The sequence below is a fragment of the Phocoena phocoena genome, chromosome 3 (genome assembly GCF_963924675.1).
Source record: "Phocoena phocoena chromosome 3, mPhoPho1.1, whole genome shotgun sequence".
In the NCBI taxonomy this organism is placed as follows: domain Eukaryota; kingdom Metazoa; phylum Chordata; class Mammalia; order Artiodactyla; family Phocoenidae; genus Phocoena; species Phocoena phocoena.
In genome coordinates, this window is record NC_089221.1 from 89,035,337 (window position 1) to 89,060,840 (window position 25,504).

Consider the following 25,504-nt stretch of genomic DNA (forward strand, 5'->3'; position numbering starts at 1 on the left):
CTTTTTATCCTCTGACTTTTCCTCCTCTATATCTCCGTTTTTAAACACCTAGTAGGCAACCACAGCCAAAGATAGAGTTATCTGGTTCTATTTCCAGTTTCTGAAGTTTATGTCTAATATTGGGACACTTTGGGAAATGAAATATGACCTCAGGATTGTGTTCCCTTCTGATGGTTACACAGGGCCATTGTTAGTATAGATTTGGAGACATTCCCTCAGGTGCTCTAGGAATGCCGAAGGGTTTTCTGTTGGCTCCGATGGATTTCCTTCAATTCCAATTGACAGGTTTCTTTCCTGCTGCCTGGATTTCCTTTAGGATCATATTTTTATAATGGATCAGTCTCTGTCTTCCACCCCATTCTCCCTTGTCTCAGTGGTCCCAGCTGGGTTCATTATCCAGCACCATTTGATTCCCCCATCTGAAAATATTATGACTTGCATCATTTCTGTTTTGTTGTCTGCTTCCTCTTGGGCTTTTGAAAAGATTGTGGCCTTTTCTTCACCTGTTAGGAGTACATTGAGGTGGCTCTCACTATCAGCCCAGGTGGGGTCATGGGTCTGAAAGTTTCCCCTAATCAGGTTCAGAAGCCTCTCTGGGTCTTTCCTCAACACTTACTTTGACTTTCCCAGTTCTACAGATCACAAGTGGTAAATGGGATGTGTATCTGGATGAACCTTCCTTCTCCATGGGCGACTTGTCTCAAAGGGTGTTCTTTTCCTGGCAGGTTGTTGGGCCCTTGCTGGTAATGATTCCTGCTTCATGTACTTGCTGGACGGGGTTCTGAGGGAGGGGTCTGGTATGGAGGGGGCCCCTGGGGCATCGTGAATTGCAGTGTCACGTACAGTGCTTTTGCACATGGCCTGCTGAGCTACCATGCTAAGCTTAGCCATTTTGCACCAGGAACTCTGGTCTGAAGTGCTGGGTGCGAGGCCTCTGCACGTGGTACCCTATGTGCAAGTGAAACCACGTGGTACCCTATGTGCAAGTGAAACCACGTGGTACCCTATGTGCAAGTGAAACCACGTGGTACCCTATGTGCAAGTGAAACCACGTGGTACCCTATGTGCAAGTGAAACCACGTGGTACCCTATGTGCAAGTGAAACTAGGCTGAGCACACAGGAAAATAAATTAGGCTTTATTACCCAAATCCGATTTTTATTTCCTGGGAATTGTTGATGGGCTTTGCCAGTAACACTACTTCCAATGTATTCCATCAGCCAAAGCAGTCACAGAACACACCCAGATCCATGGGGAGTAGACATGTTCTCCCAGACATATACCGAGGATTAGGGTCAATGAATTTGTGACAATCTTTAATCTGTTGCACCATCCTTTTCCATTGTTAGCTAGTAAACCTGGATAAGGATCATAGGTACTCATTGTCAGGACCCCATACATAGGCTCAGTCCACTGTCTTAAGCCGAACTCAGTCAAAGCAGAATAGGTCAGAAGGTGACTAAAATACCAAATTGTCTCTTGGACAGTTTTTTATTTTGTTTTGTTTTTAAAATTGTTTTATTTGGGAAAAGTGCATCTTACAAAAGAGCAGCTGCAAAATACAGAGACCTCTGCAACAATTACTTGTTTTTGCTTAACGTGAAAGAATGAGTGGTATCCAAGGAATCAAAGCAGTAGATGGACAAATCAGGGGCATCTCCAAGTTATTTTCAGGAAATAACTGAAATATCAAATTGTCTGAGAGGAAAGCCAGATAATGTAACACTGGGCAGCAGGTTAACCTAATAACTAGGACAATAACTCCAGCACCTTGGAGTCAGGGGCTAAAACCAGAATGTCATTCCTTCATTCATTTACTTCATTCCATTTAATAAATGTTTATTGAATGCCTACTAGGTGCTGGTTAAAATTAGGCACAAGGGTGAGCTACTTGTTCTTCTGGAGCCTATAGTCTGTTGGAGGTTAACAACAAATGGATAAATGATTAAGTAATCTACAAAATGTGACAGATTTGTCAGAGAGTGAAAATCTATTGGTGATCAGGAAGGACTGTTTATGGAGTGGACATTTAAATCAGATTACCTGAGTGTTACAAAGGAGTCAAGATCAGAAGGAAGCACGTTCTAGACAGAGAGAGAAGTGCCAAGTAGAAGGAGCAGAATAAAGGTCAGTGTGTTTGGACCAACATGAATGATGGGAGAGTTGTAGGAGGTGAACATGGAGAGAGGCAGATGTTAGATAATCAAGGGCTTTGAAAGCCATGGTAAGGAGTTTAGATTTTATTTGGAGTGTGAAAGGAAGGCAATAAAGGGATTTGATTCAGGAGCGTTACATATCTTGATCGATATTATAAAAAGACCTCTCTGGCTACCGTGTGAGGAACGGACTATGATAGCACAGGAATAAGAGAAAGGAGACCATGGATTGGGAGTGGCGGGTGTGTGTGTGTCCAAGGGAAAGCTGAAGTCTAGGTATTCGTGGTGGAGATGGAAACAATGGATGGATTCAAGAGATATTTAGGAGGTAACATCAATAGGGCTTCATAAAGGATTGAAAGGGGTACAGAGGGAGAGGAAGGCCTCAAAGGGGAGTCCTAGTTTTCTGATAACTGAGATCTGCTGTCATCTCAACCTGCCTCGTCATCCAAACCAGGACAGAATATTTATTTAGATCATTATTTTCACTCATCTCAGCTTGCTTTTGGGAACGAGCTTCTCTATCACCATGTGGCTTTTATAAATGCTACCAGCAGTGAGCACAGAAAAGTTCAAAGACACTAAATATATTTTCAAAGTGCCTTTCAATTCACTAAGGGAAAAAAAGGGGGAAGTGCCTTCCTAACCCTTTCACCGTCAGCGTATTTAGCTGAGCCAAGTAACACAAGCTTTCCCCTATGTGAGTGTCACAGTGCATCTTTGAAAAGCAGCTAACCTGATTATGAAAATGAAATTGAGAGACTCAAGCTCTGTGGGACACTAGCTTGTTCTCCCAGCTTGCACAGAAATAGCTCTGGGATACCTTACTTCCTTGCCACATGGTGCTGCTGCCCTTGATTTATTTTCTCAGATGAAGGGATGTTGAGTGATCACAGCTCTAGCTCTGTGCTGTCGTGACCAACCTTAATCAATTATAGCCTCAGATTCTGGGCCAAACAAGAAGCCAGAAGAAAATCTGAGTGAGAATTATTTTCTGGGCAAACCTTTACAGCTCTTCAGATTGTAGTTTATCATTCCAGCGTGAGTGGAAGGTGAGTTGGACACCAGAATAAAAATGTAGTTTATTGATGTGAGGAGTGACAGACAGGCACACTCTGAAGACGTAGCAATAGAAGGAAATAAACGTGCTCCATTAGCCAGATGTTGTGGTCTCTGTCAAGGCAATGCCCTGGGTTCAAATTTTCAGGCCGGCTTGGCTTCACTGCTTAGCTGGTTGCTGATTTTCCTTGTGTAAATATTTCCAGGCTCATGTGAGAAACTTGTACAAGTAAATTTAAAGGTGAGGGCTTCCCTGGTGGCTCAGTGGTTAAGGATCTGCCTGCCAATGCAGGGGACATGGGTTTGAGCCCTGGTCCGGGAAGATCCCACATGCCACAGAGCAACTAAGCCCGTGAGCCACAACTACTGAAGCCTGTGCGCCTAGAGCCTGTGCTCCACAGCAAGAGAAGCCACCGCAATGAGAAGCCCGTGCACCGGAGCGAAGAGTAGCCCTCGCTCCCCGCAACTAGAGAAAGCCTGCATGCAACAATGAAGACCCAGCACACCCAATAAACAAACAAACAAACAAATAAAATCTATTGAAAAAGAGAAAAAAAATTTTTTTAATAATATAAAAGATAAATTGTTCTTCCTCGGTCTAAAAAAAAAAAAAATTTAAAGTGAAAAACAAAACACATCAGTATTCAAAAGTCACAACCCTTACCTCCAACAAATAAATTTTGCTTCAACAGAACTGCTTCCCTGCCTCTTCACTTTCAGCAACATGCTATGCTCAACTTGGAGCAAGAGGTTTTAGAATTATTTCTAAATCAGTCTAAATGTGCACAAATAAATAGAAATATACAGTCAGTACCTTCTGCTCTATATGCACCAGGCTAAGGGTTGTACTTAAATGTGTGGACTAGGTATCTTCTGCTCAGGGCTACCACATGGGATGACTCCAGTGGACACCGTTCACATTGTGTTCCCTTTGAATCCTGTCTGCTAGGCAGTGCCAAGGGGTACCGTACACATGCCCCTTGGAGTTGTGGAATGAAGCAATGTCTTTGCTCATCCATCCATGAACCAACCTCATGAACCTATTAAATGTCCCTTTCCCAGCTGTGGCATGGTCTTGGGCACCTCGAATGGCTTCCAGGCAGTCTTGGCCTTACAGGGCTGCAGACTTTCCCCTTCACCCTGGTGGCATACACTGCTTATAACTGGGCTTTTGCTTTGGTTTCTTATTTTGTCCTAGAATCCTGCCCTAAACCCCACCCAGCACTTTTCATTCCCTTCTCTAGGGGACTGGAATCTGTTCTCTGTACACATCATTTGGCTATGGTCTTGTCCCACCAAGCTAAGTTTGCTTCAGTTTACTCCAGAAATTGTTTCTAGCAAAACTCATCTGCCAGATCCAACCCAGATCAAGCTCAGGTGTGTTTGACCCCCTAAAACATTGTGACTCGTCCTGCTGTGAAATCAAGACCAGGCTTGATCCTGCCATTTTGGGATTATTCCCTTCTTACAAGATCACTTTTGAGGGTCCTGTGGGCAGCACAAGGGATGACATTATCCCATTATAGATCCATATTTTTGGACACTTCAGTGTGGGCTGAGTTATAAATTACTTCAAGAGTCTCTGACAGCAAAGTTTTAAATTTAGTTCATGAAACATGTCAATAAATACCACATTCTTTCTATTTTTTTATATGAAAAGCTCAAAATATTTGGAATATCAATTCCCAAGCATCAGATCCTCTTAAATTGAGTCAGCTAGTGACATAAACTTTCTTGTCCTGCCCTGTAATTCTCTCCTTCCCATCCAAACTCCCCTATCTTTTCACCCCATGGAAACCTTAGGAATTTGGACAAAGGGAGGAAGTTAGATATAAGAGATGTAAGCCACAGGGTATCTTCAATGGTTGTTTTCCTTGTGGTGAGTAAGATGTGATCTGTCCTTATCTTCCAGAAGGGACTCATAAAGCTTTGGATGTAATGAGTTCTATTCTGGGAAATAAACCAAAAATTGAAGTTTGGATTTTTTTTTTAGTGCTACACTCCAGTCATCCAAAGAAAATAATGAGTTAAATATTTATAAATACTGTAATATGACTTAGTTACACTATATCTGGACACAGATTTAAGACACATGAAATCCCTGTGCTCCCTGGTGGTCTCCCCAGGGGTGACATCACTTATTATGAGGTTGAGAGGGAGTATCTCAAAGAATGTAGTGGAAAAATCCCAATGCACATGTAATTGGTTATGAATTCCAGAAAGTTCACTGTGTTTATACCGGGAAGACTGACTGCATCTTTTAGGAATCAAGAGGCTTTTGCTGTTACCACAAAACTGTCTGTTGAAGATGCTATTCCTCCCACTTATGAACCCAGATTTTGTTGGTTAGGAACCCAGATGTAAGCACAGGGACCTTCGGGCACTGCCTTTTTGAGAAGAATGGGAGGTGGGGTATTTAGGGACAAGGGGCAAAACACCAGTCCTTGTCTCTTACAACCTCTCCCCACTTTCAGAGTGAGGGGATTTGGATAAATGACCAAAGACTGTTTCCCTGGTTCTGTGCAGTAGCCATATATGTACTGGTATAGTGAAAAGAGCCCTGCTTTGGCATTGGACTCACTGGCCACCACTGGTTAAAAGTGCCTTTAATCTCCCTGAATCTGTTTCCTCATATGCAAAAGTGGGGATAAAAATACCTACCTTGCAGGAATCATTGTGAGAACTGAAGATGATAAATAACTGTTATTTTCATGTTTCCCACAGAGTAGAAATTTATAGCCAATAATAGCTATTATAAGTATTTGTAATCATTATTATTTTCTTATCATCTCTCTCTTCTATTGCTTCCTCCTAAGAATTCCTTATAGTGACAGCTAAGTCCTGAGAAACATTCTCTTTCTTCCTTTCTCTAGGAGTGACCTAGGTACTGAGGCAGAAATATTGTCCACTGTTTCCCCCACAGATTGCTGAGACTTCCTCAGCCTAATGCATGCCCTGTAAGTCTCCTTACTCAGAACCTGCATGCACAGGAGCTGTCTTGCTTTAGTTATCTTTGTGGGGTCCCCTCTCTCATGCTCAGGGCCCCCCGGAGACAGTCTGCACCTCCACTTTACCACTTAAAATCTGGCCATTGAATGAAGCACAGCATCTGTTCATGGGAGGCTAAGTCAATGTTTGCCTAAATAGAGGAATTAGCTTAATCATCACACTTCACTTAGCTATCAGAAATGGTCAGACACTTATTTCTAATGTTTGATGCCTTTCACACCATAATCATAGACTTACCCATGATTATAGATTTTAAATTTATATACTACGCAAGTGTGTAGAAATGTACCTTTTTTATATCGTTATGATTGAATTCAAATGACTCAGGACCCCACCCTATCCCCACTTACCATTTCTTCAGGTGGTGGGAAAAATAATCTTGACCTTACAGATTAAAGATAATTTAGTCACATTCAGTTTAAAAATTAGTCTCTCAGCCAATTAGGTTCAGTTCAGGATTTAGAGCCATACGGTTCAGAGTTCATAGCATATCTTTCCATCCCGCCAATGGTCCCGAGGTGCAGGGGGAGCTTATGTACCATTACTTATGTTGGGGCAGTGTATGTGGTCTGTAGTCTGGCCTCAGCTCTTCACCAACCTCCATTGGCTCTTTAGAGATCAGCCTCTGTAGCACTTCATCTGCTGCTGATGTACCTGGTCACATTTGCTTGGGGGGCTTGGACGGAAATATGCTGCTGGTGCTTGTTGTTTCTGCCAGAGCCTCTGGTGAGCAGGTCCACATCTTCTGCATCTTCTTCACCCCACCTGGGGCCTCTTTTAGTCCCCAGCTCCTCTCTTTGCCTAAACACACCACTCTACCCTTCCTGCCCATCCATCCTGTGACAATGCCAGCAAACTGAGAGTGAGTCTCCTCCCACCGTTCCAGACAGGAAGTGGAGCAGAAATCTCTTCCACTTTCAGCCTACTCCCAAACCCCCTGGGATTTTCATAGTCTTAGGCTGAGGATCAGGGGATGGGGGACATTACTGGTTATGATTCTGATAGCTCTTCCTTCTGTCCTCCTTGCTAAAAGAAACCCAATTTTGTTCAGGGTATCAAAGTTATTAGTACAAATATTTACCTTTTCAGACTTCTTTTTGCTAGGCATGGGCAATAAGATAGTAACTGAAAATTACTGGGTAAACTTCTCAAAAGTTACTGTTTCCAGGACTTAGGAAAAAAAAAGCTGACATGTGTCTTTAGCCTTTGCCTTTCTTCTTTCGTGTTGATTAAAATACGTATATGATGCCAGGATGTAGAGTGGGCATCCTGTAACCAGCAAGACACATACTAAGGCAGCAGTTATAAGCTAGGAGACATTGATGATTGAGTACAGATTTGAACTACTTATCTTCAGACTTCTTGTTAGAGAGGAAAAAAGAAAATCCTATTTACTTACACCTCTGTGATCAGATTACTTGTACATGAAAAGCTAAAAGCAATAAAAATTGATTGACTTGTGCACCATATTTATCTTAGTCTTGCTGCCTGTAAATATACCTCCAGCTGAACCCCCCAGATTAGCAAGTGTTCTTAGTGCCATCCTACATGTCGGGAAACCACTGTTACATCATGGCGGGGAAATAAAACTTCCCTGGATTCCTTAGTGCTGTCGTGAAAAGCCGAGCTTCCTGAGACACAGAAATATAAATGATATAAAGATAGAGAATATTGGCTTCCATTTCCCCTGGACATATTTTCACATATCATAAGGATTAGATCTGTAGCCATTTGTTCCCTAATGATGTAGCTAATTGATCTGAAAGGATATTACAACTTTTCTTATCCCTCCCAAAGCCAAATATCTGGAGATAGGCACCCAGGTTAGCTCCTAGGAATATATCTGTAAAAATATATGAAGCCAGAGACCTCTCTAGGTGGAACACTCTAGGCTCTCTGACTCCTGGAGAGACTTTATTTACAATCCAGATGGTTAGGGTAAGATCCCAGCATCCTTTCATCCTCATCTCAAAGCAACAAAAGTTTTTTTCCCCCTTTCTTCTCTTGTTTTGGGAGGAGAGTAGAGGCAGCTTCCTCCTGTACATAAACAGAAAATCCATTATTCTTCACCCAACCCCACCCCTGCCAACACGAGTTAAAAGCTTCCATGGCTCTCATCGAGAAGCCTGTGGGACTAGGTTTGGGGGACTCATGCTCAACGTTATTCTGGTTGTTGATCTGGTTGTGTCAATAAAGAATTCTCTGGCTCACATGCCTCCTGTCTCTGCAGTATTTACATATAAAAAGTAACTGTGCAAGTGGTATAACATGTCACAGTTCTTCAGAAAACAATCGTATCTTTATCCTTGCTATTCTGTGGTCCATTTTATAACCTCTATTTTTTTTTTTTTTTTTGTGGTACACGGGCCTCTCACTGTTGTGCCCTCTCCCGTTGCGGAGCACAGGCTCCGGACATGCAGGCTCAGCGGCCATGGCTCACGGGCCCAGCCGCTCCACGGCATGTGGGATCTTTCCAGACCGGGGCACGAACCTGTGTCCCCTGCATCGGCAGGCGGACTCTCAACCACTACGCCACCAGGGAAGCCCTATAACCTCTATTTTTGACTCCCATAAGTTCAGGCTCATTTAAAACTCCAAGTCCTTACTGGCTCTAAACAACCTGACTCTCACACTCTTGTGTGAAATGGACTTCATGAACTTAATGAAGAAGTCCAAATGGGAACATATAAACGTTTGTCTTTTCTGTGTTCTTCCCTCACTCTGAAGAACGCCTTTGGAGAAGTAATCTTATAGGAATAAAATATGGGTAGTATAATACTTCAAAATATTAACCTGTTGTACTTTTTTGTACTAGCTAGCATGACATTGTCATGTTACAGATGCTATAACCTTTCATGATATTGTAAATTTAACTCTTTGTCAGGTTCCTCCAGAACCACAGTAGCACTACCTCTGTTGACCTTACTGTTCATTTTGCACTGGGCCATTTCCCTCTGTCCCTTTTCTCAATGTCTTTCCTGCATGGACATGGTAGTTTGCATCTTGGGGAGGTGTAATGTGTGTCCATCAACCTCTTTTTTTCTTTCAAATTTGGTGGATTAAGTGGCCAAAAATTCTTTGATCCTTTTCCATTGAGGGGGGATGTTTATTTTCCTTCCCTCTAAGTCTGTGCACCACCTGTGATAGTGACCAGTATAATACAGCAGAAATGATGCTGCACTAGTTTCTGGGCTGCTTCCACTTCTTCCCGGGAAACATTCTCGCAGCCCTAAGCCACCATGTAAGCAGTTCAGTTACCCTTCAGAAAAGATCATATGGAGAGGACAAGGGGCCCAGCCAAGCCTAAGCTTCCAACCCTCCTTGTCAGGGTATTGAGCACATGAAATAGACCATCTTGAACCTTGCAGATCAGCCCGTCCTCCAGCTGAATACCTTAGTGACTCTAGTGGATGCCCCATGGAGCAGAAAAATTGTGCAGCTGAACCCTACCTTAATTCCTGACCCCAAAATTATGAGATAGAATTAAGTTGGCTATTGTTTTTAGCTGCTAACTTGGGGGGAGTTGATTACACAGCAGTTGATAACCAGAACACCCTGGTTCATTGCTGTCCTTCCTCTTTGTTGCCTCTCTTTGTCACTAGCATCTATTTTTTCCCTTCTTCTGTCTAGGACAGCCTCATAGCATCCCCAACATTGATTTTACCCAAATGCTATTTATTATGATAACAGTGGTTCAAGGAATCATATAGTTAATTGCCAGACAAATTGCTTAATAGCCTAGAATATGAATTGTAATCATTATGTTTAGATATCTTCAGGATCTAGGTCTGTCCTCTACGTGGTGAGACAAAGTATTCACTCAGAAGTAGATTTTTTAAAAGTTCTAATCAACATTATCATTATGCTGATGGAAGTATTGGTATTAATAAACCCTAAGCAGCCTCAGGGTTTGAATTTCTTTTCCGTTTAGATCTATCAGAATTCATAAAACAAAACTTAGATTAATGCAAAGAAATATATCCAACATGCAGTGATGTAATTAGTGTCCAGAAACGTAGGGAAAAATAAAACATTTAAAAAATGTTCAAAGCAGAATCAAGATTGAAATTCCAATATGTTTCTCAGAGGGATTTAGAGAGATGTGAAAGGAAGAGGTGAAGTGGTTGCAATATGTTTGCGTAGTCATGCCATTTTGATTTTTCTTGTAAAATTTTAGAACCTTTCTTCAAAGTTCTTTTTTCCACCGGAGCCTATCCACGTTGCATGGTAGGCAAAACAGGTCCAAGGCCCCTCAGCAGTGGATATTGAACTTATCAGACCCAAGTTCCCCTTACTCTTCTGAAATGAAATTCATAGGTAATGTGATCTATCTCCACAAATATTTTGAACAAAATATATTATGCCTTAATTTTAATGTAAAAGAGAAATAAACGGAATTTATAATACAGTATTTTCATAGGTAAGAATTTGGGCTCAATATTATAAGAATAACGAAGAATCTGGTGATGCACACACACACATATAGAATCACTATGATGGTGACAGCTACAAATAATTTAAGTGTGGTATATTGGGGACTCAAATACCACCAGCACTGTTGCCACAAGTGATATGGTTTTCTGGAGTGATGAACAACTGTTGGTAACATACTGAACAAAACAAAGTAAAGTCATCCTTTAATTTACATAGTTGTTGCATTCTGATTTTTAAGACTCTGTTATATGTTAAATTCATTATACATTCAAACTATCCCTATTTACTTTGTTTTCATGAGTGTCCAGTGGGCTATTCAGACGTCATGTGGCTACAGGACAGTTTTCTATTGTGTAAGATTGGTCAACACGTGCACAATATCTAGCATCCCTGTTCCCCCCATCACTGTGGTGATAAAATTCCTTCCACAAATTATAAAAAATCTCCCTAGAGTAGGGTTATCAGATTAAATCCAGGATGCTTTGTTATATTTGAACTTCAGCGAAACAAAATATTTTTCAATATAAATATATATCCTATACAATATTTGGGATGTACTTTCACTAAAAAATTATTTCTTTGAAATTCATATTTTACTAGGCATCCTATATTTTTATTTGCTAAATCTGACCACCATACCCTCAAGGGAGGTATTGATCTCTTGCGAACCACTGCTCAACAGGCTACTCTCAAGACCTCAAACCAAACCTCCAGCGTCTGGAATCATGACCCCAGGGCACATGGCGGCATCTCACAAGGAGAAGAGATAGGCAGCAGGGTGCAAGGGCACAGCCACTTTCCCTTTATGTCATCCACTCAACATGCAGAAGTTCTCTCATATCAGAAACTGGTTTTGGGGTCACTCCAAACTTGGCCTATGTATGGCATTGTATTTACTTGTCATTCTGTCCTCTGTGCTAATTTTAATTTAAAGGAACTTACAAAGGAATCCAAGGCCAAATTTTCCTAAGAAACCATTTAAAACATTTCCTTTATTAGGAGAAAGGGACAGTTAACCTTTCATTGATTTTCATGTTGGCATATTTTCTCTCTGGAGGTAATGAAGATAAATAGAGAAATAACGTAGTACTTTGTTGCATCTTTTGCTGCACGTATTTCTTCTGAATACCAGAGACAAATATAGGAATTATGAAGAGAGAGGGGACAGAGGGAAGAGAGAAATAAAAATATATGTACATGTCTGTCTCTCCGACATGACTGAGAGATTTCTTGAGGGGAGGTGTCATTATTCATTCTCATGAGTTTCCCCAAAAGTGCCTAGCATAGTACCTTGTAATGGTGGAAACTCAGTTTCTCTCTAATGTGATAGAAAGAAACAAAGGCACCAGAGTAAAGTAGATTTCATATTAAATAACATCATGACAAATGTGAGTCAAAAATAAGTAAACTAGTTTTACAAGATCTAAAAATATTTTGGAGCAAATTTCCTCAACTTTATAGATGAAAAGAAGTCAACGAGATCTTCTGTGAATAATATGTTGGAGGTGGAAGTTAGGCCTCTTGAAAATAGCTCCAGATTTCATTTCATTTTCCAAAAAGTGTGCTTAAGAAGAATGGTGTCAGGAGGTACTCTAGGAAAAACAGAAGTTTCTTTAGTAAAAGAAGATAGAAAGAGGGAGTTCCCTGGTGACCCAGTGCTTCAATCACTGGTTGGGGAAGTGAGATCCCTCAAGCTGCTTGTCACAGCCAAAAAAGAAATAAAAGAAGAAGATAGGAAGCGTTTCATACTATCCTTCTCTACCGCAGTTCACAATGTACATTATCCTTTTAACTTTTTGAAAAGCCCTACAGTAAGTAAATTTATTTCACTCTGATTAACTCAATTTCCCAAACATATTTAATCACGGATCTCTGTCAATATCATGCCTAGGAGCTTTAAGAAATAATGTTCTATTTTGCCCCAGAAGAATTAGAAATACATAAAACTGACATTGGACTTGGCAAGCCGTGGTCAGAGACTCACTGGGAACTGAACTCTACCCTAGAGGTTCCTGAGTACTGTCCTGTGAGTATAGCTGCATCAAAATCACAAAAGGAGCTTATGAACATACAGAATTTTTGATTCTATACCCCAAAATATGATTCTCTAGATCTGTATGGGGCTCAGGAATGTGTATTTGTAAAGTTCTATAAGACTGTTAACTACTGCCCTTCTAGAACTTAGTCTGGAGAAGGGTGTAAGTTACCTGATGTTCTGTCAACACATATTAAGGGAAGGTAAAATGTATACTGCCTTGGACTTATGTTTCCTGTGATCCCAGGCTTTGAGGAACTTGCTCTGGAGATATTTGCACACATGTAACAGGGGAAAATGCAAGATCATCTAAAATCAATTGCAGGTTGTTAGGCTCTGAAGGCAGACATCTATATGGTTACAAAGAAAGAGAGACTTCATGGAGTCTTCAGGATTTAGGTGGAAGGCTGGATTTTGGACCTATAAAGAAATAACATTTTGAATTGCGTGGTATTATGGGTTGAATAGTGTCCCCCTGCCCAAATTAATATATTGAATTCCTAACCCCCAGGACCTCAGGATGTGACCTTATTTGGAATAGGGTTGGTTGTTGCAGATATAATTAGTTAAGATGAGGTCATTCAATCAAATATCACTGGCTGTCATAAAAAAAGGAAACTGGGACACAGACATGTACCGAAGGATAGCGCCATATGAAGATGAAGGAAATGGTTAGGGTGATGCTTCTACAAGCCAAGAAATGTTAAAAATTGCCAGCAAACCATAAAAAGCTAGGGCAGAGGCACAGAACAGAATCTTCCTCACAACCCTCAGGAGGAACCAATCCTGCTGACACCTTGCTCTCAGACTTCCAGCCTCCAGAACTGTGAGAAAAAACATTGCTGTTGTTTGAGTCACCTAATTTGTGGTACTTTATTATTACAGCCCTAGAAAATTAATACACAGGGACAGAAGTTACCATAGCCCATGATGTTATCTTCCTGTTCCTGTGTCTCCACTACCTCCAGAGTTCCCCAGCCTCTGATGCCTTCAACCCTACTACTTCCACACCCCTTCAGTAGCAACCGTCTGTGGATAAGAGGTTAGGAAAGCTGTTGGTAATGATAAAAAAAACTGCCCCCCTCCTCTTTCCACTTCCTCTACAATCCTCCATATTATAAAAGCAAACATGGCCCTTCAGACTCATCATTATTATTATGTATTACTATTAGTAATAATCGTAATGAAAAAGCTGTATTGATTATATACAACTAAGAAGCTTAGAGTTTGCTTCTTATTACTTTTTTTCCCAAACACACTTAGGAGTTGAGCTCAGGGCAGGAGAGAAGCACAGAATTTCGATGACACAGTTATTAAATCACTTAGCATAAAAACCTGATTCTGAAACCAGTTCCCTTGACTTTCAGTTCACACACAACACAAGTCTAATGGTTGTAGCAGATGCTGTTGGATCCGGCCCATAGAAACGTTTATCACTCACCATGCTGGTAGACTTAGTTATCACAAGCACTCAAAACTCTTTGAATGCTTTCTCTCAACCCAATCAAGAACAGGCTAGCTGTTCCTCTGGGAACAGCCCTCAGCCAGTGACAGACAGGGGTTAAAGGGAAAATATCCTACTTTACTTATCCTACAGGTGGGATAACTCTTTGGAGTATTCCCAGAGGGTTTGAGCCCCAGTTGCAGCTGTTACCACATGCTCATTTTTAGCTTTCTTTCCTTCCTCTTTCACATCCTTATCCACTATGATCACTTCTAAAATAAACTACTTCTACTCAATTTCTTATCTCAGGGTTTGCTTCTAGGGGAAGCCAAGCTAAGACAATGATATAATGGTATAATTAATTTGGTTAATTTTTAACCTGTTATTTTATGCATTGATCTGTTTGTAGCCAGTGAATCCCTCTACAGAGCCCAAAGTAATTTTATTTCATAGACAAAACATGGCTGTCATTGGGGTTGTTGGTAAATATTCTGTTTCTCCTCTCCCCAGGCATATGTAGAATTGCATCTCCCCTCTCCTAAGACAGGTATGGCCATATGACTTGGTATGGCCAATGAAATGTAAGTGGAAGTGATGTGTCTTTAAGGGCCAGTGCCTGGCCCCTCATGTTTACTTTTCTCTGTCTTGGTGAGTTGTGGACAGACCCTAAGATGATCCCAAAAGACCTCCACACCTTGGAATTCATGTCCTTGTGCAGTCCCTTCGAGTGTGGGCTGGTCTGGTGACTTGATACTAACCAATAGAATATGGCAAAGGTGATGGGATGTCTTTTCCCTTATTATATCACATAAGATTGTAAGTACAACCTTGCAAGCACATTCTTTTCCCTGCTGGCTTTATTGAAGTAAGCTGCCATGTTTTCATTTGCCCTGTGGTGAGGTCCACATGGCAAGAAACAGAGGCCCCCATCCCAACAACCTGCCAGGTACTATTTCTTGCCAACAACCATATGAGCTTGGAAGTGAATCCTTCCCCAGTCATGCCTTCAGATGAGACTCCCAGCCCTAATACCTTGATTGAAGCCCTGTGAGAGACCATAAATCCAAGGACCCTGCTAAGCTGTACTTAGATTTCTGGCCCACAGACCCTATGACATAAGTGTGTGTGTTATTTTAAGCTGCTAAATTGATGATAGTTTGATACACAGCAGTAGAAAAATAGTTGGCAATTGTGGTAGCACAGAGATGTAACCTTCTCCCAGCTAGGTCTTGGCTGACCCAATGAACATGTAGTATGATTGAAAACTAAAGCTTTGGTATTTAAAGCCACTATGATTTTGGAGTTGTTACTGCAGCATAGTTTAGCCTATCCCAAGTGAATTATAATGCAAAGTCTTTTGCTCTCCCCCACCTGGCTACCAGATTTTTTAAATAAAGAAAAAAAAATCCAGCTGTGCTAGTCACCTCGAGTTATGCAGAAAACAGAATTTTACATGGAACAAAACTTGGTTAAAAAATCTTCCCCCCTAAATCAATATTCAGCTATAATTATCTCTGTCTTTCTCAGCTACTGGTTCTAAAATGTGACCTCATCAAAGTTAAGACATATTCAGATCTCATCTTTGACGTGCAAATATCCTAATACAAAAGTGCTAATATCCTGCCAACTTTCAGAGTAGTTGCCTCAGAAACTAAAAAAGCTAGTTCTATCCCTGTTGAAAATAACAACAACCCAGCCTCTAGCTCTAGTTTGATGATTCGCCTTTCTGACATTTTGCGTTTAGCAGGAGGTTAATTAGACACAATTGCAACACTGCTGTGCTGCCCTAGGGCACAATACAAAGGGCCAATTTGGAGACAACTGTATCTTAGAAATCCTGGGAGATACCAGCTTGAAATTTCCAGCAGGTTTAAAACAGAATCTTCTTTACAAATTTAGTGGCTTTATTGGAACCTTAAGTCTGTGGCATAAGCCCTAATTGGGCTAAAGTTTCCATTGCAATGATCTGCTCAAGAACGTAATGAAAAGTTAACTTTCTGATGGGTTTATCTACTTCCTGGCTCCAAGGCACAATTGGAAATGCTAATATCCAGATGCCCTTCTACATAAAGAAACTGAGGACTTTTTATTTGAATTATAGTGTGCAGGTTTTTCTGTAACCTAAACTAACTCACACTTAGAAAGTGAGTATAGAAGAGACAGCCAACTGCTTAGCTCTATGTATGTTATAACAAAAGAAGAGGTAATCACCCCCAGGATTGAGGGCATTTCCTGGGCAGGGAGGAAAGCCTCAGGCTCCACCTTCCAGTCCTTGGTTCCTTCAGACCCCAACTCAGGAGGCCCTTGCTCTTCCTTCGGCCAAAGCTTCCTTCCTTCAAGACTTTGCTCAAGATCACTTCTCCCCCTAAAAACTCAAGTCATTGGAGGAGACAGGTCTGGATTCTAGTCCTTGACCCCTCACTTACTAGTTTACATGAATTTTTATCAAATTATTTTACCTTTATAAACTTCGGTTTCCCCAAATGAGGATAATCGCTCAGAGGTTGTGGAGAAGATTGGGTAAGACAATAAGTGGAAAGCCCCTGACCCGGGGCTGGGCACCTTGTTAAAGAGTTTTGACTACTTTTTTATACCACTCATTCTACTTAGCTGCTAATTATGATTGGCCTTGAAATACCTGAAAAACGGTTAAACCTGTCACACTTGTGTTTGCTCCTCAGCTAGCTTCTATGTTTCATAAAAGCAGTGACCAGTTGTCATTATTCTTTATATTCAATGCAATATCTAACACATAGTAACAGTTGGTTTTATGGTGAAAATGGTGAAGGCATTCACCTTGCAGGGACCTGTCGCAGTGCCTTGCCCTCAAGAGTGACTTAAGGCATTGAATGATTGGTGGGACACACAATAGAGGGGTCACAGTAGCACTAATTTCAGTGACCTTGCTGGAATATGATAATCTCACTAATGTGAATTATAAATGTGACCACTTAAAATAAATAACTTGTATTTTCAAGATTTGTGGGCAAGAAACATTCAGTTTGCTGAGCTTTATAAAGTTAAAGAGTGATTTGATTTGCCTCTATATGAGTGCTTTCAGGCATATTCTTGTATTAATTAAGTCTATTTTTCAGGGGTTTTCAGCAGTGCATGCCCCAAGTACTCAGGCATGAAAGGCAAGATCCTCTATACATATTCATATATTTGGAGAGGAGATTTGAACTTCTCAGGAGAGGGTAAATTTGTGACAAGGAAGGTCTCAGATGCTTGAGGCTGTTTCCTCTTCCAAGGAGAAATGTTCACATTGGCCTCTTTTATGGAATGTACAAGGGAGTACACACGTCTATGAAACTTCTAATACCCAGAGACATTGTCCTGAGTCTAGAATAAATTCTTTAATGTGTAGCTAAGCAGGACTAGTGAATAATGCAAGTATTCTAATCTATTCCATTTTTGTATTAAAAACCTTTGGAAATAGAATTCTAATAGCACACAGAAACCTACAGACAGCTTCACTGCCAGGAATTTCTGTCAGCCTGCAGCTGCCCTGAGTCTCTGCTTAGCCAGCCTTCTCCCTTGAGGATAAAAGGGGTGAGTGATAGAAAACAGGCCTGTTCCATGTCAGTCTGAACGGGTGAGGGATTTTACCTAACAGCACAACAAATTGGATGATGCATGTTATTCCTCTGCCTTTTTGCCCTCTGTGGGTGGTATATTTGCCCTAAAGTTTCACTGAAACTGTCAATTTTAGTTTCAAAATATATTTTAGTACCAGTTACTTAGCAGCAAATGTCTTTCCAAGAGAGCTACAACTTGTGGTTCCATACTTAACCACATCTCTCTGTTCCCATTTCCCAATTATACTCTTGCCTTTTCCAAAGGATCTGTAGGCATGTCACCTCCTGTCTGATACTCCAGTCTCTGGTGAAGAGATGTGAAGTCTGCACATGCACACTACTCTGGCTTGAAAACACTGCTCAGGACGTTATGTCTGCTCCTGTCATCGTAAACTTCACAGTGTGTTATATTGTACCTATCATGTTGTATGTTGTCATTGTTGATTTTTAAATATGGTAATCTTGACATGAGAAGTTTATTAGTGAATACATCAGGTGATCATATTATATCATTAGGACAATGAGAATGATAATGACTGTGCTGGATCTTACAGCAATTAAGATTTTCTGCATTGTTCCATTAGTCAGGACACAGGCTAAGCTGAGGTAACAAAGAGACCCCAAAATAACGTAGCTTAAATTAGAAGCTTTTTTCCTTTTCATGTAACAACTCAGAAGTAAGCAACCTGTGCTCCATGTGTTCATCCAAAGACCAGGCTGCTGGGTTGGCCCAACCATGCTTAATATGCAGCTTCCGTCTCTACGTCTAAGGCAGCTCCTCTTGTTGCCATTTCCCCCGATGATGGGAAGGGGGAAAGAGGGAGCCCAAGGGAAGGGGCTTCTCTTTATGGACATGACCAGAAGTTCCCACATTTCTTATGCTCTCATCCCAATAACCTGCATCCTATTCAGCCTCATGTAACTACGACGCAAGCTGAGACATGTAATTTCCAGCCGGTCGGTGATGTGCCAAGCTAAAACTTAGGGCAGTTATTTTTTAAGTAAAAGGAACAAAGGAGAATGAATCTGAGAGATAATTAGCACTATCTTTTAAATTCCTTTCAATGTTAACCAAAATGGAGCAAGAAAAGAAACGGACCCACCAGGACAGCCAGGAGAGGCCACTTATCTTTGTTATACAATTCCTCTCTGACACTTATATCCAAAAAAGTTTGATGATCAATTAAGATACATATTTCTGGTCTCCGTCTAACCTTTGTGACATTTATGGAATCATTGGATCCACCAAATAAAATATCAGTTCTAGAAAGCATAGAAACAAGAGGCCTACTCAGACCTGAACATTGTTTCCCACTATTCTTCAAGAGTTGCTAGATTTCCTGCACAAGATGGCCGTCTTTAGCCCAGCTACAGACCTTGTGAGCCCCATGGTATAGGAACCAACACTACACATCCCTCTTTATGGAGAACCAACATGTGGAGAGCAAAAAGGGGGTGATCAGTAGACATTAATAGAAAAGACTGACCCAGAATGCATTAGCAATAATAATAACAACAACAATAATAGATCTTGAATGTGCATGTGTTTGTCAGATATGTACAATTACATTCAGTTTAGAATCGTATGGTTTTGCTAATTGATAAATAAAAGAGGTCACCCTCTCTAGGGCTGAACCCATTTTCTATTTTCATGAGGTATAAATAACAGGTAATTGATCAGTGATAAAAATGCCTTTCTTCTTGTTAACCTTGCTAAAATAGAATTTTACATAGTATAAGTGTAAAGCTCAAAGCCTCAGTTTATCTAGCTCAGGGTTCTTTTGGTTCCAAAAAATAGTAGATGAAGGAACAGTCCTCTGACAGCAAAAATTTAATAATTTAAATGATGGTTAAAATTTGCACACAAAACTTATTGGGAAAATATGTATTTAAAAAATATAACTACAGGGGAGACCTTCAAGATTGCGGAGGAGTAAGACGTGGAAATCACCTTCCTCCCCACAAATACATCAAAAGTACATCTAAATGTGGAACAATTCCTACAGAACACCCACTGAATGCTGGCAGAAGACCTCAGACTTCCCAAAGGGCAAGAAAATACCCACGTACCTGGGTAGGGCAAAAGAAAAAAACAGAGACAAAAGAACAAGGAAAGGACCTGAACCTCTGGGAGGGAGCTGTGAAGGAGGAAAAATTTCCACACACTAGGAAGCCCCTTCACCACCCATGTGGTGACGGGGGGTGGGTGGGGGGAAGCTTTGGAGCCATGGGGTAGAGCGCAGCAACAGGGGTACGGAGGGCAAAGCAGAGAGATTCCCACACAGAGGATCAGTGCCGACCAGCATTCACCAGCCCAAGACGCTTGTCTGCTCACCTGCTGGGGCGGGAGGGAGCTGGGAGCTGAGAATCGAGCTTTGGAGATCAGATCCCAGGGAGAGGACTGGGGTTGGCTGTGTGAACACAGCCTGAAGAGGGCTAGTGCACCACAGCTAGCCAGGAGGGAGTGTGGGAAAAAGTCTGGACCTGCCTAAGAGGCAAGAGACAAGGAGAGTGGATTCCTTCCCCATCTGCTCACAGAAGGCAGAGCAACGCCTAAATGAGCTTCAGAGACTGGCCCAAGCCACGGCTAGCAGCTCGGACACGAGACAGGCATGAAACGCTAATGCTGCTGCTGCAGCCACCAAGAATCCTGTGTGCAAGCACAGGTCATTATCCACAACCCCCAGGAGCCTGTGCAGCCTGCCACTGACAGGGTCCTGTGATACAGGGACAACTTCCCCAGGAGAACACATGGTGAGACTCAGGCTGTTGCAATGTCATGTTGGCCTCTGCTGTCACAGGCTCGCCCCGCATTCCAAATATAACTACTATACCCCTCCCTCCCCCCCAGCCTGAATGAGCAAAGACCCCCTAATCAGCTGCTGCTTTAACCCTATCCTGTCTGGGTGGGGACAGTTGCCTGAAGGTGACCTACATGCAGAGGCAGGGCCAAAACCAAAGCTGAACCCCAGGAGCTGTGCGAACAAAGAAGAGAAAGGGAAATTTCTCCCAGCAGCCTCAGGAGCAGCGGATTAAATCCCCACAACCAACTTGATGTACCCTGTACCCTGCATCTGTGGAATACCTAAACAGACAATGAATCGTCCCAAATTGAGGCGGTGGATTTTGGGAGCAACTGTAGACTTGGGGTTTGTTGTCTGCGACTGATTTGTTTCTGATTTTTATGTTTATCTTAGTTTAGTGTTTAGTGCTTGTTATCATTGGTGGATTTGTTCATTGTTTGGTTGCTCTCTTCCCTTTTATTAATATTGTTATTATTATTTTTTTTGCTGTACGCGGGCCTCTCACTGCTGTGGCCTCTCCCGTTGCGGAGCACAGGCACCGGACGCGCAGGCTGAGCGGCCATGGCTCACGGGACCAGCCGCTCCACGGCATGTGGGACCTTCCCGGACTGGGGCACGAACCCGTGTCCCCTGAATCGGCAGGCGGACTCTCAATCACTGCGCCACCAGGGAAGCCCTATTAATATTATTTTTTAAATAATTTTTAAAATTATTTTTTTTCTTTCTTTTTTTGTCCCTTTTCTTCTGAGCCGCATGGCTGACAGCATCTTGGTGCTCCAGCCTGGTGTCAGGCCTGAGCCTCTGAGGTGGGAGAGCTGAGTTCAGGACATTGGTCCAACAGAGACTGCCCAGCCCCACATAATATCAATCGGTGAGAGCTATCCCAGAGATCTTCACCGCAACGCTAACACCCAGCTCCACCCAACAGCCAACAAATGCCAGTGCTGGATGCCCCATGCCAAACAACTAGCAAGAAAGGAACACAACCACACCCATTAACAGAGAGGCTGCCTAAAATCATACTAAGTTCACAGACACCCAAAAACACACCACTGGATGCGGCCCTGCCCACCAGAAAGACAAGATCCAGCCCCACCCACCAGAACACAGGCACCAGTCCCCTCTACCAGGAAGCCTACACAAGTCACTGAACCAACCTTATCCACTAGGGGCAGACACCAAAAACAATGGGAACTAAAAACCAACAGCCTGCAAAAATGAGACCCCAAACACAGTAAGTTAAACAAAATGAGAAGACAGAGAAATATGCAGCAGATGAAGGAACAAGGCAAAAACCCAGCAGACCCAATAAATGAAGAGGAAATAGGCAGTCTACCTGAAAAAGAATTCAGAGTAAGGATAGTAAACATGACCAAAATCTTGGAAATAAAATGGAGAAAATACGAGAAATGTTTAACAAGGACCTAGAAGAACTAAAGAGCAAACAAACAATGATGAACAACACAATAAATGAAATTAGAAATTCTCTAGAGGGAATCAATAGCAGAATAACTGAGGCAGAAGAAGGGATAAATGACCTGGAAGATAAAATAGTGAAAATAACTACCACAGAACAGAATAAAGAAAAAACAATGAAAAGAATTGAGGACAGTCTCAGAGACATCAGGGACAACATTAAATGCACCAACATTCGAATTATAGAGGTTCCAGAGGAAGAAGAGAAAAAGAAAGGGTCAGAGAAAATATTTGCAGAGATTATAGTTAAAAACTTACCTAACATGGGAAAGGAAATAGTCAAGTCCAGGAAGCACAGAGAGCCCCATACAGGATAAATCCAAGGAGAAACACGCCAAGACACATAATAATCAAACTATCAAAAATTAAATACAAAGAAAAAAACAGCTAGGGAAAAGTAGCAAATAACATACAAGGGAATGCCCATAAGGTTAACAGTTGATCTTTCAGCAGAAACTCTGCAAGCCAGAAGAGAGTGGCAGGATATATTTAAAGTGATGAAAGGGAAAAACCTACAACCAAGATTATTCTACCTGGCAAGGATCTCACTCAGATTCGATGGAGAAATTAAAACCTTTACAGACAAGTGAAAGCTAAGAGAATTGAGCACCAACAAACCAGCTCTACAACAAATGCTAAAGGAACTTCTCTAGACAGGAAACACAAGAGAAGGAAAAGACCTACAAAAACAAACCCAAAACAATTAAGAAAATGGTAATAGGAACATACATATCGATAATTACCTGAAATGTAAGTGGATTAAATGCTCCAGTCAAAAGACATAGACTGGCAGAATGGGTACAAAAACAAGACCCTTATATATGCTGTCTACAAGAGACCCACTTCAGACCTAGGGACACATACAAACTGGAAGTGAGGGGATGGAAAAAGATATTCCATGCAAATGGAAATCGAAAGAAAGCTGGAGTAACAATTCTCATATCAGACAAAATAGACTTTAAAATAAAGACTATCACAAGACACAAAGAAGGACACTACATAATGATCAAGAGATCGCTCCAAGAAGAAGATATAACAATTGTAAATATTTATGCACCCAACATAGGAGCACCTCAATGCATAAGGCAAATGCTAACAGCCATAAAATGGGAAATCGACAGTAACACAATCATAGTAGGGGACTTTAACACCCCGGTTTCACCAATGGACAGATCATCCAAAATGAAAATAAATAAGGAAACATAAGCTTCAAATGACACATTAAACAAGATGGACTTAAATGATATTTATAGGCCATTCCATCCCAAAACAACAGAATACACTTTCTTCTCAAGTGCTATGGAACATTCTCCAAGATAGATCATATCTTGGGTCACAAATCAAGCCTTGGTAAACTTAAGAAAATTGAAATCATATCAAGTAACTTTTCCAACCACAATACTATGAGACTAGATATCAATTACAGGAAATAAAACTATAAAAAATACAAACACATGGAGGCTAAACAATACACTACCTAATAGCCAAGAGATCACTGAAGAAATCAAAGGGGAAATCAAAAAATACCTAGAAACAAATGACAAGGAAAACACGACAACCCAAAACCTATGGGATGCACCAAAAGCAGTTCTAAGAGCGAAGTTTATAGCAATATAACCCTACCTTAAGAAACAAGAAACATCTCAAATGAACAACCTAACCTTACACCTAAAGCAATTAGAGAAAGAAGAACTAAAATACCCCAAAGTTTGAAGAAGGAAAGAAATCATAAAGATCGGATCAGAAATAAACGAAAAAGAAATGAAAGAAACGATAGGAAAGATCAATAAAACTAAAAGCTGGTTCTTTGAGAAGATAAAAAAAAATTGATAAACAATTAGCCAGACTCATCAAGAAAAAAAGGGAGAAGACTCAAATCAACAGAATTAGAAGTGAAAAAGGAGAAGTAACAACTGACACAGCAGAAATATAAAGGATCATGAGAGATTACTACAAGCAACTATATGCCAATAAGATGGACAACCTGGAAGAAATGGACAAATTCTTAGAAAAGTACAGCCTTCCAAGACTGAACCAGGAAGGAATAGAAAATATAAACAGACCAGTCACAAGCACTGAAATTGAAACTGTGATTAAAAATCTTCCAACAAACAAAAGTCCAGGACCAGATGGCTTCACAGGAAAATTCTATCAAATATTTAGAGAAGAGTTAACACCTATCCTTCTCAAACTCTTCCAAAATACAGCACAGGGAGGAATACTCCCAAACTCATTCTACAAAGCCACCATCACCCTGATACCAAAACCAGACAAAGATGTTACAAAGAAAGAAAACTACAGGCCAATATCACTGATGAACATAGACACAAAAATCCTCAACAAAATACTAGCAAACAGAATCCAACAGCACATTAAAAGGATCATACACCATGATCAACTGGGGTCTATCCCAGGAATGAAAGGATTCTTCAATATACACAAATCAATCAATGTGATACACCATATTAACAAATTAAAAGATAAAAACCATGATAATGCAGAAAAAGCTTTCGACAAAATTCAACATCGATTTATGATGAAAACCCTCCAGAATGTAGGCATAAATGGAACTTACCTCAACATAATAATGGTCATATACGACAAACCCACAGCCAACATCATTCGCAATGGTGAAGAACTGAAACCATTTCCTCTAAGATCAGGAACAAGACAAGGTTGCCCACTTTCACCACTGTTATTCAACATACTTTTGGAAGCTTTAGCCACAGAAATCAGAGAGGAAAAAGAAAGAAAAGTCATCCAAATCGGTAAAGAAGAAAAAAAACTGTCACTGTTTGCAGATGACATGATATTGTACATAGAGAATCCTAAAGAATCCTAAAATGCTACCAGAAAACTACTAGAGCTAATCAATGAATTCAGAAAGTAACATGATACAAAATTAATGCACAGAAATCTCTTGCATTCCTATACACTAATGATGAAAAATCTCAAAGAGAAATTAAGGAAACACTCCCATTTACCACTGCAACAAAAAGAATAAAATATCTAGGAATTAACCTACCTAAGGAGACAAAAGACCTGTATGCCAAAAACTGTAAGACACTGATGAAAGAAATTAAAGATGATACAAACAGATGGAGAGATATACCATGTTCTTAGATTGGAAGAATCAGCATTGTGAAAATGACTATACTACCCAAAGCAATCTACAGATTCAATGCAATCCCTATCAAACTACCAATGCATTTTTCACAGAACTAGAACAAAAAATTTCACAATTTGTATGGAAATACAAAAGACCCTGAATAGCAAAAGCAATCTTGAGAAAGAAAAACGGAGCTGGAGGAATCAGGCTCCCTGACTTCAGATTATACTACAAAGCTACAGTAATCAAGACAGTATGGTACTGGCACAAAAACAGAAATATAGATCAATGGAACAAGATAGAAAGCCCAGATAAACCCATACACATATGGTCACCTTATCTTTGATAAAGGAGGCAAGAATATACAATGGAGAAAAGACAGCCTCTTCAATAAATCGTTC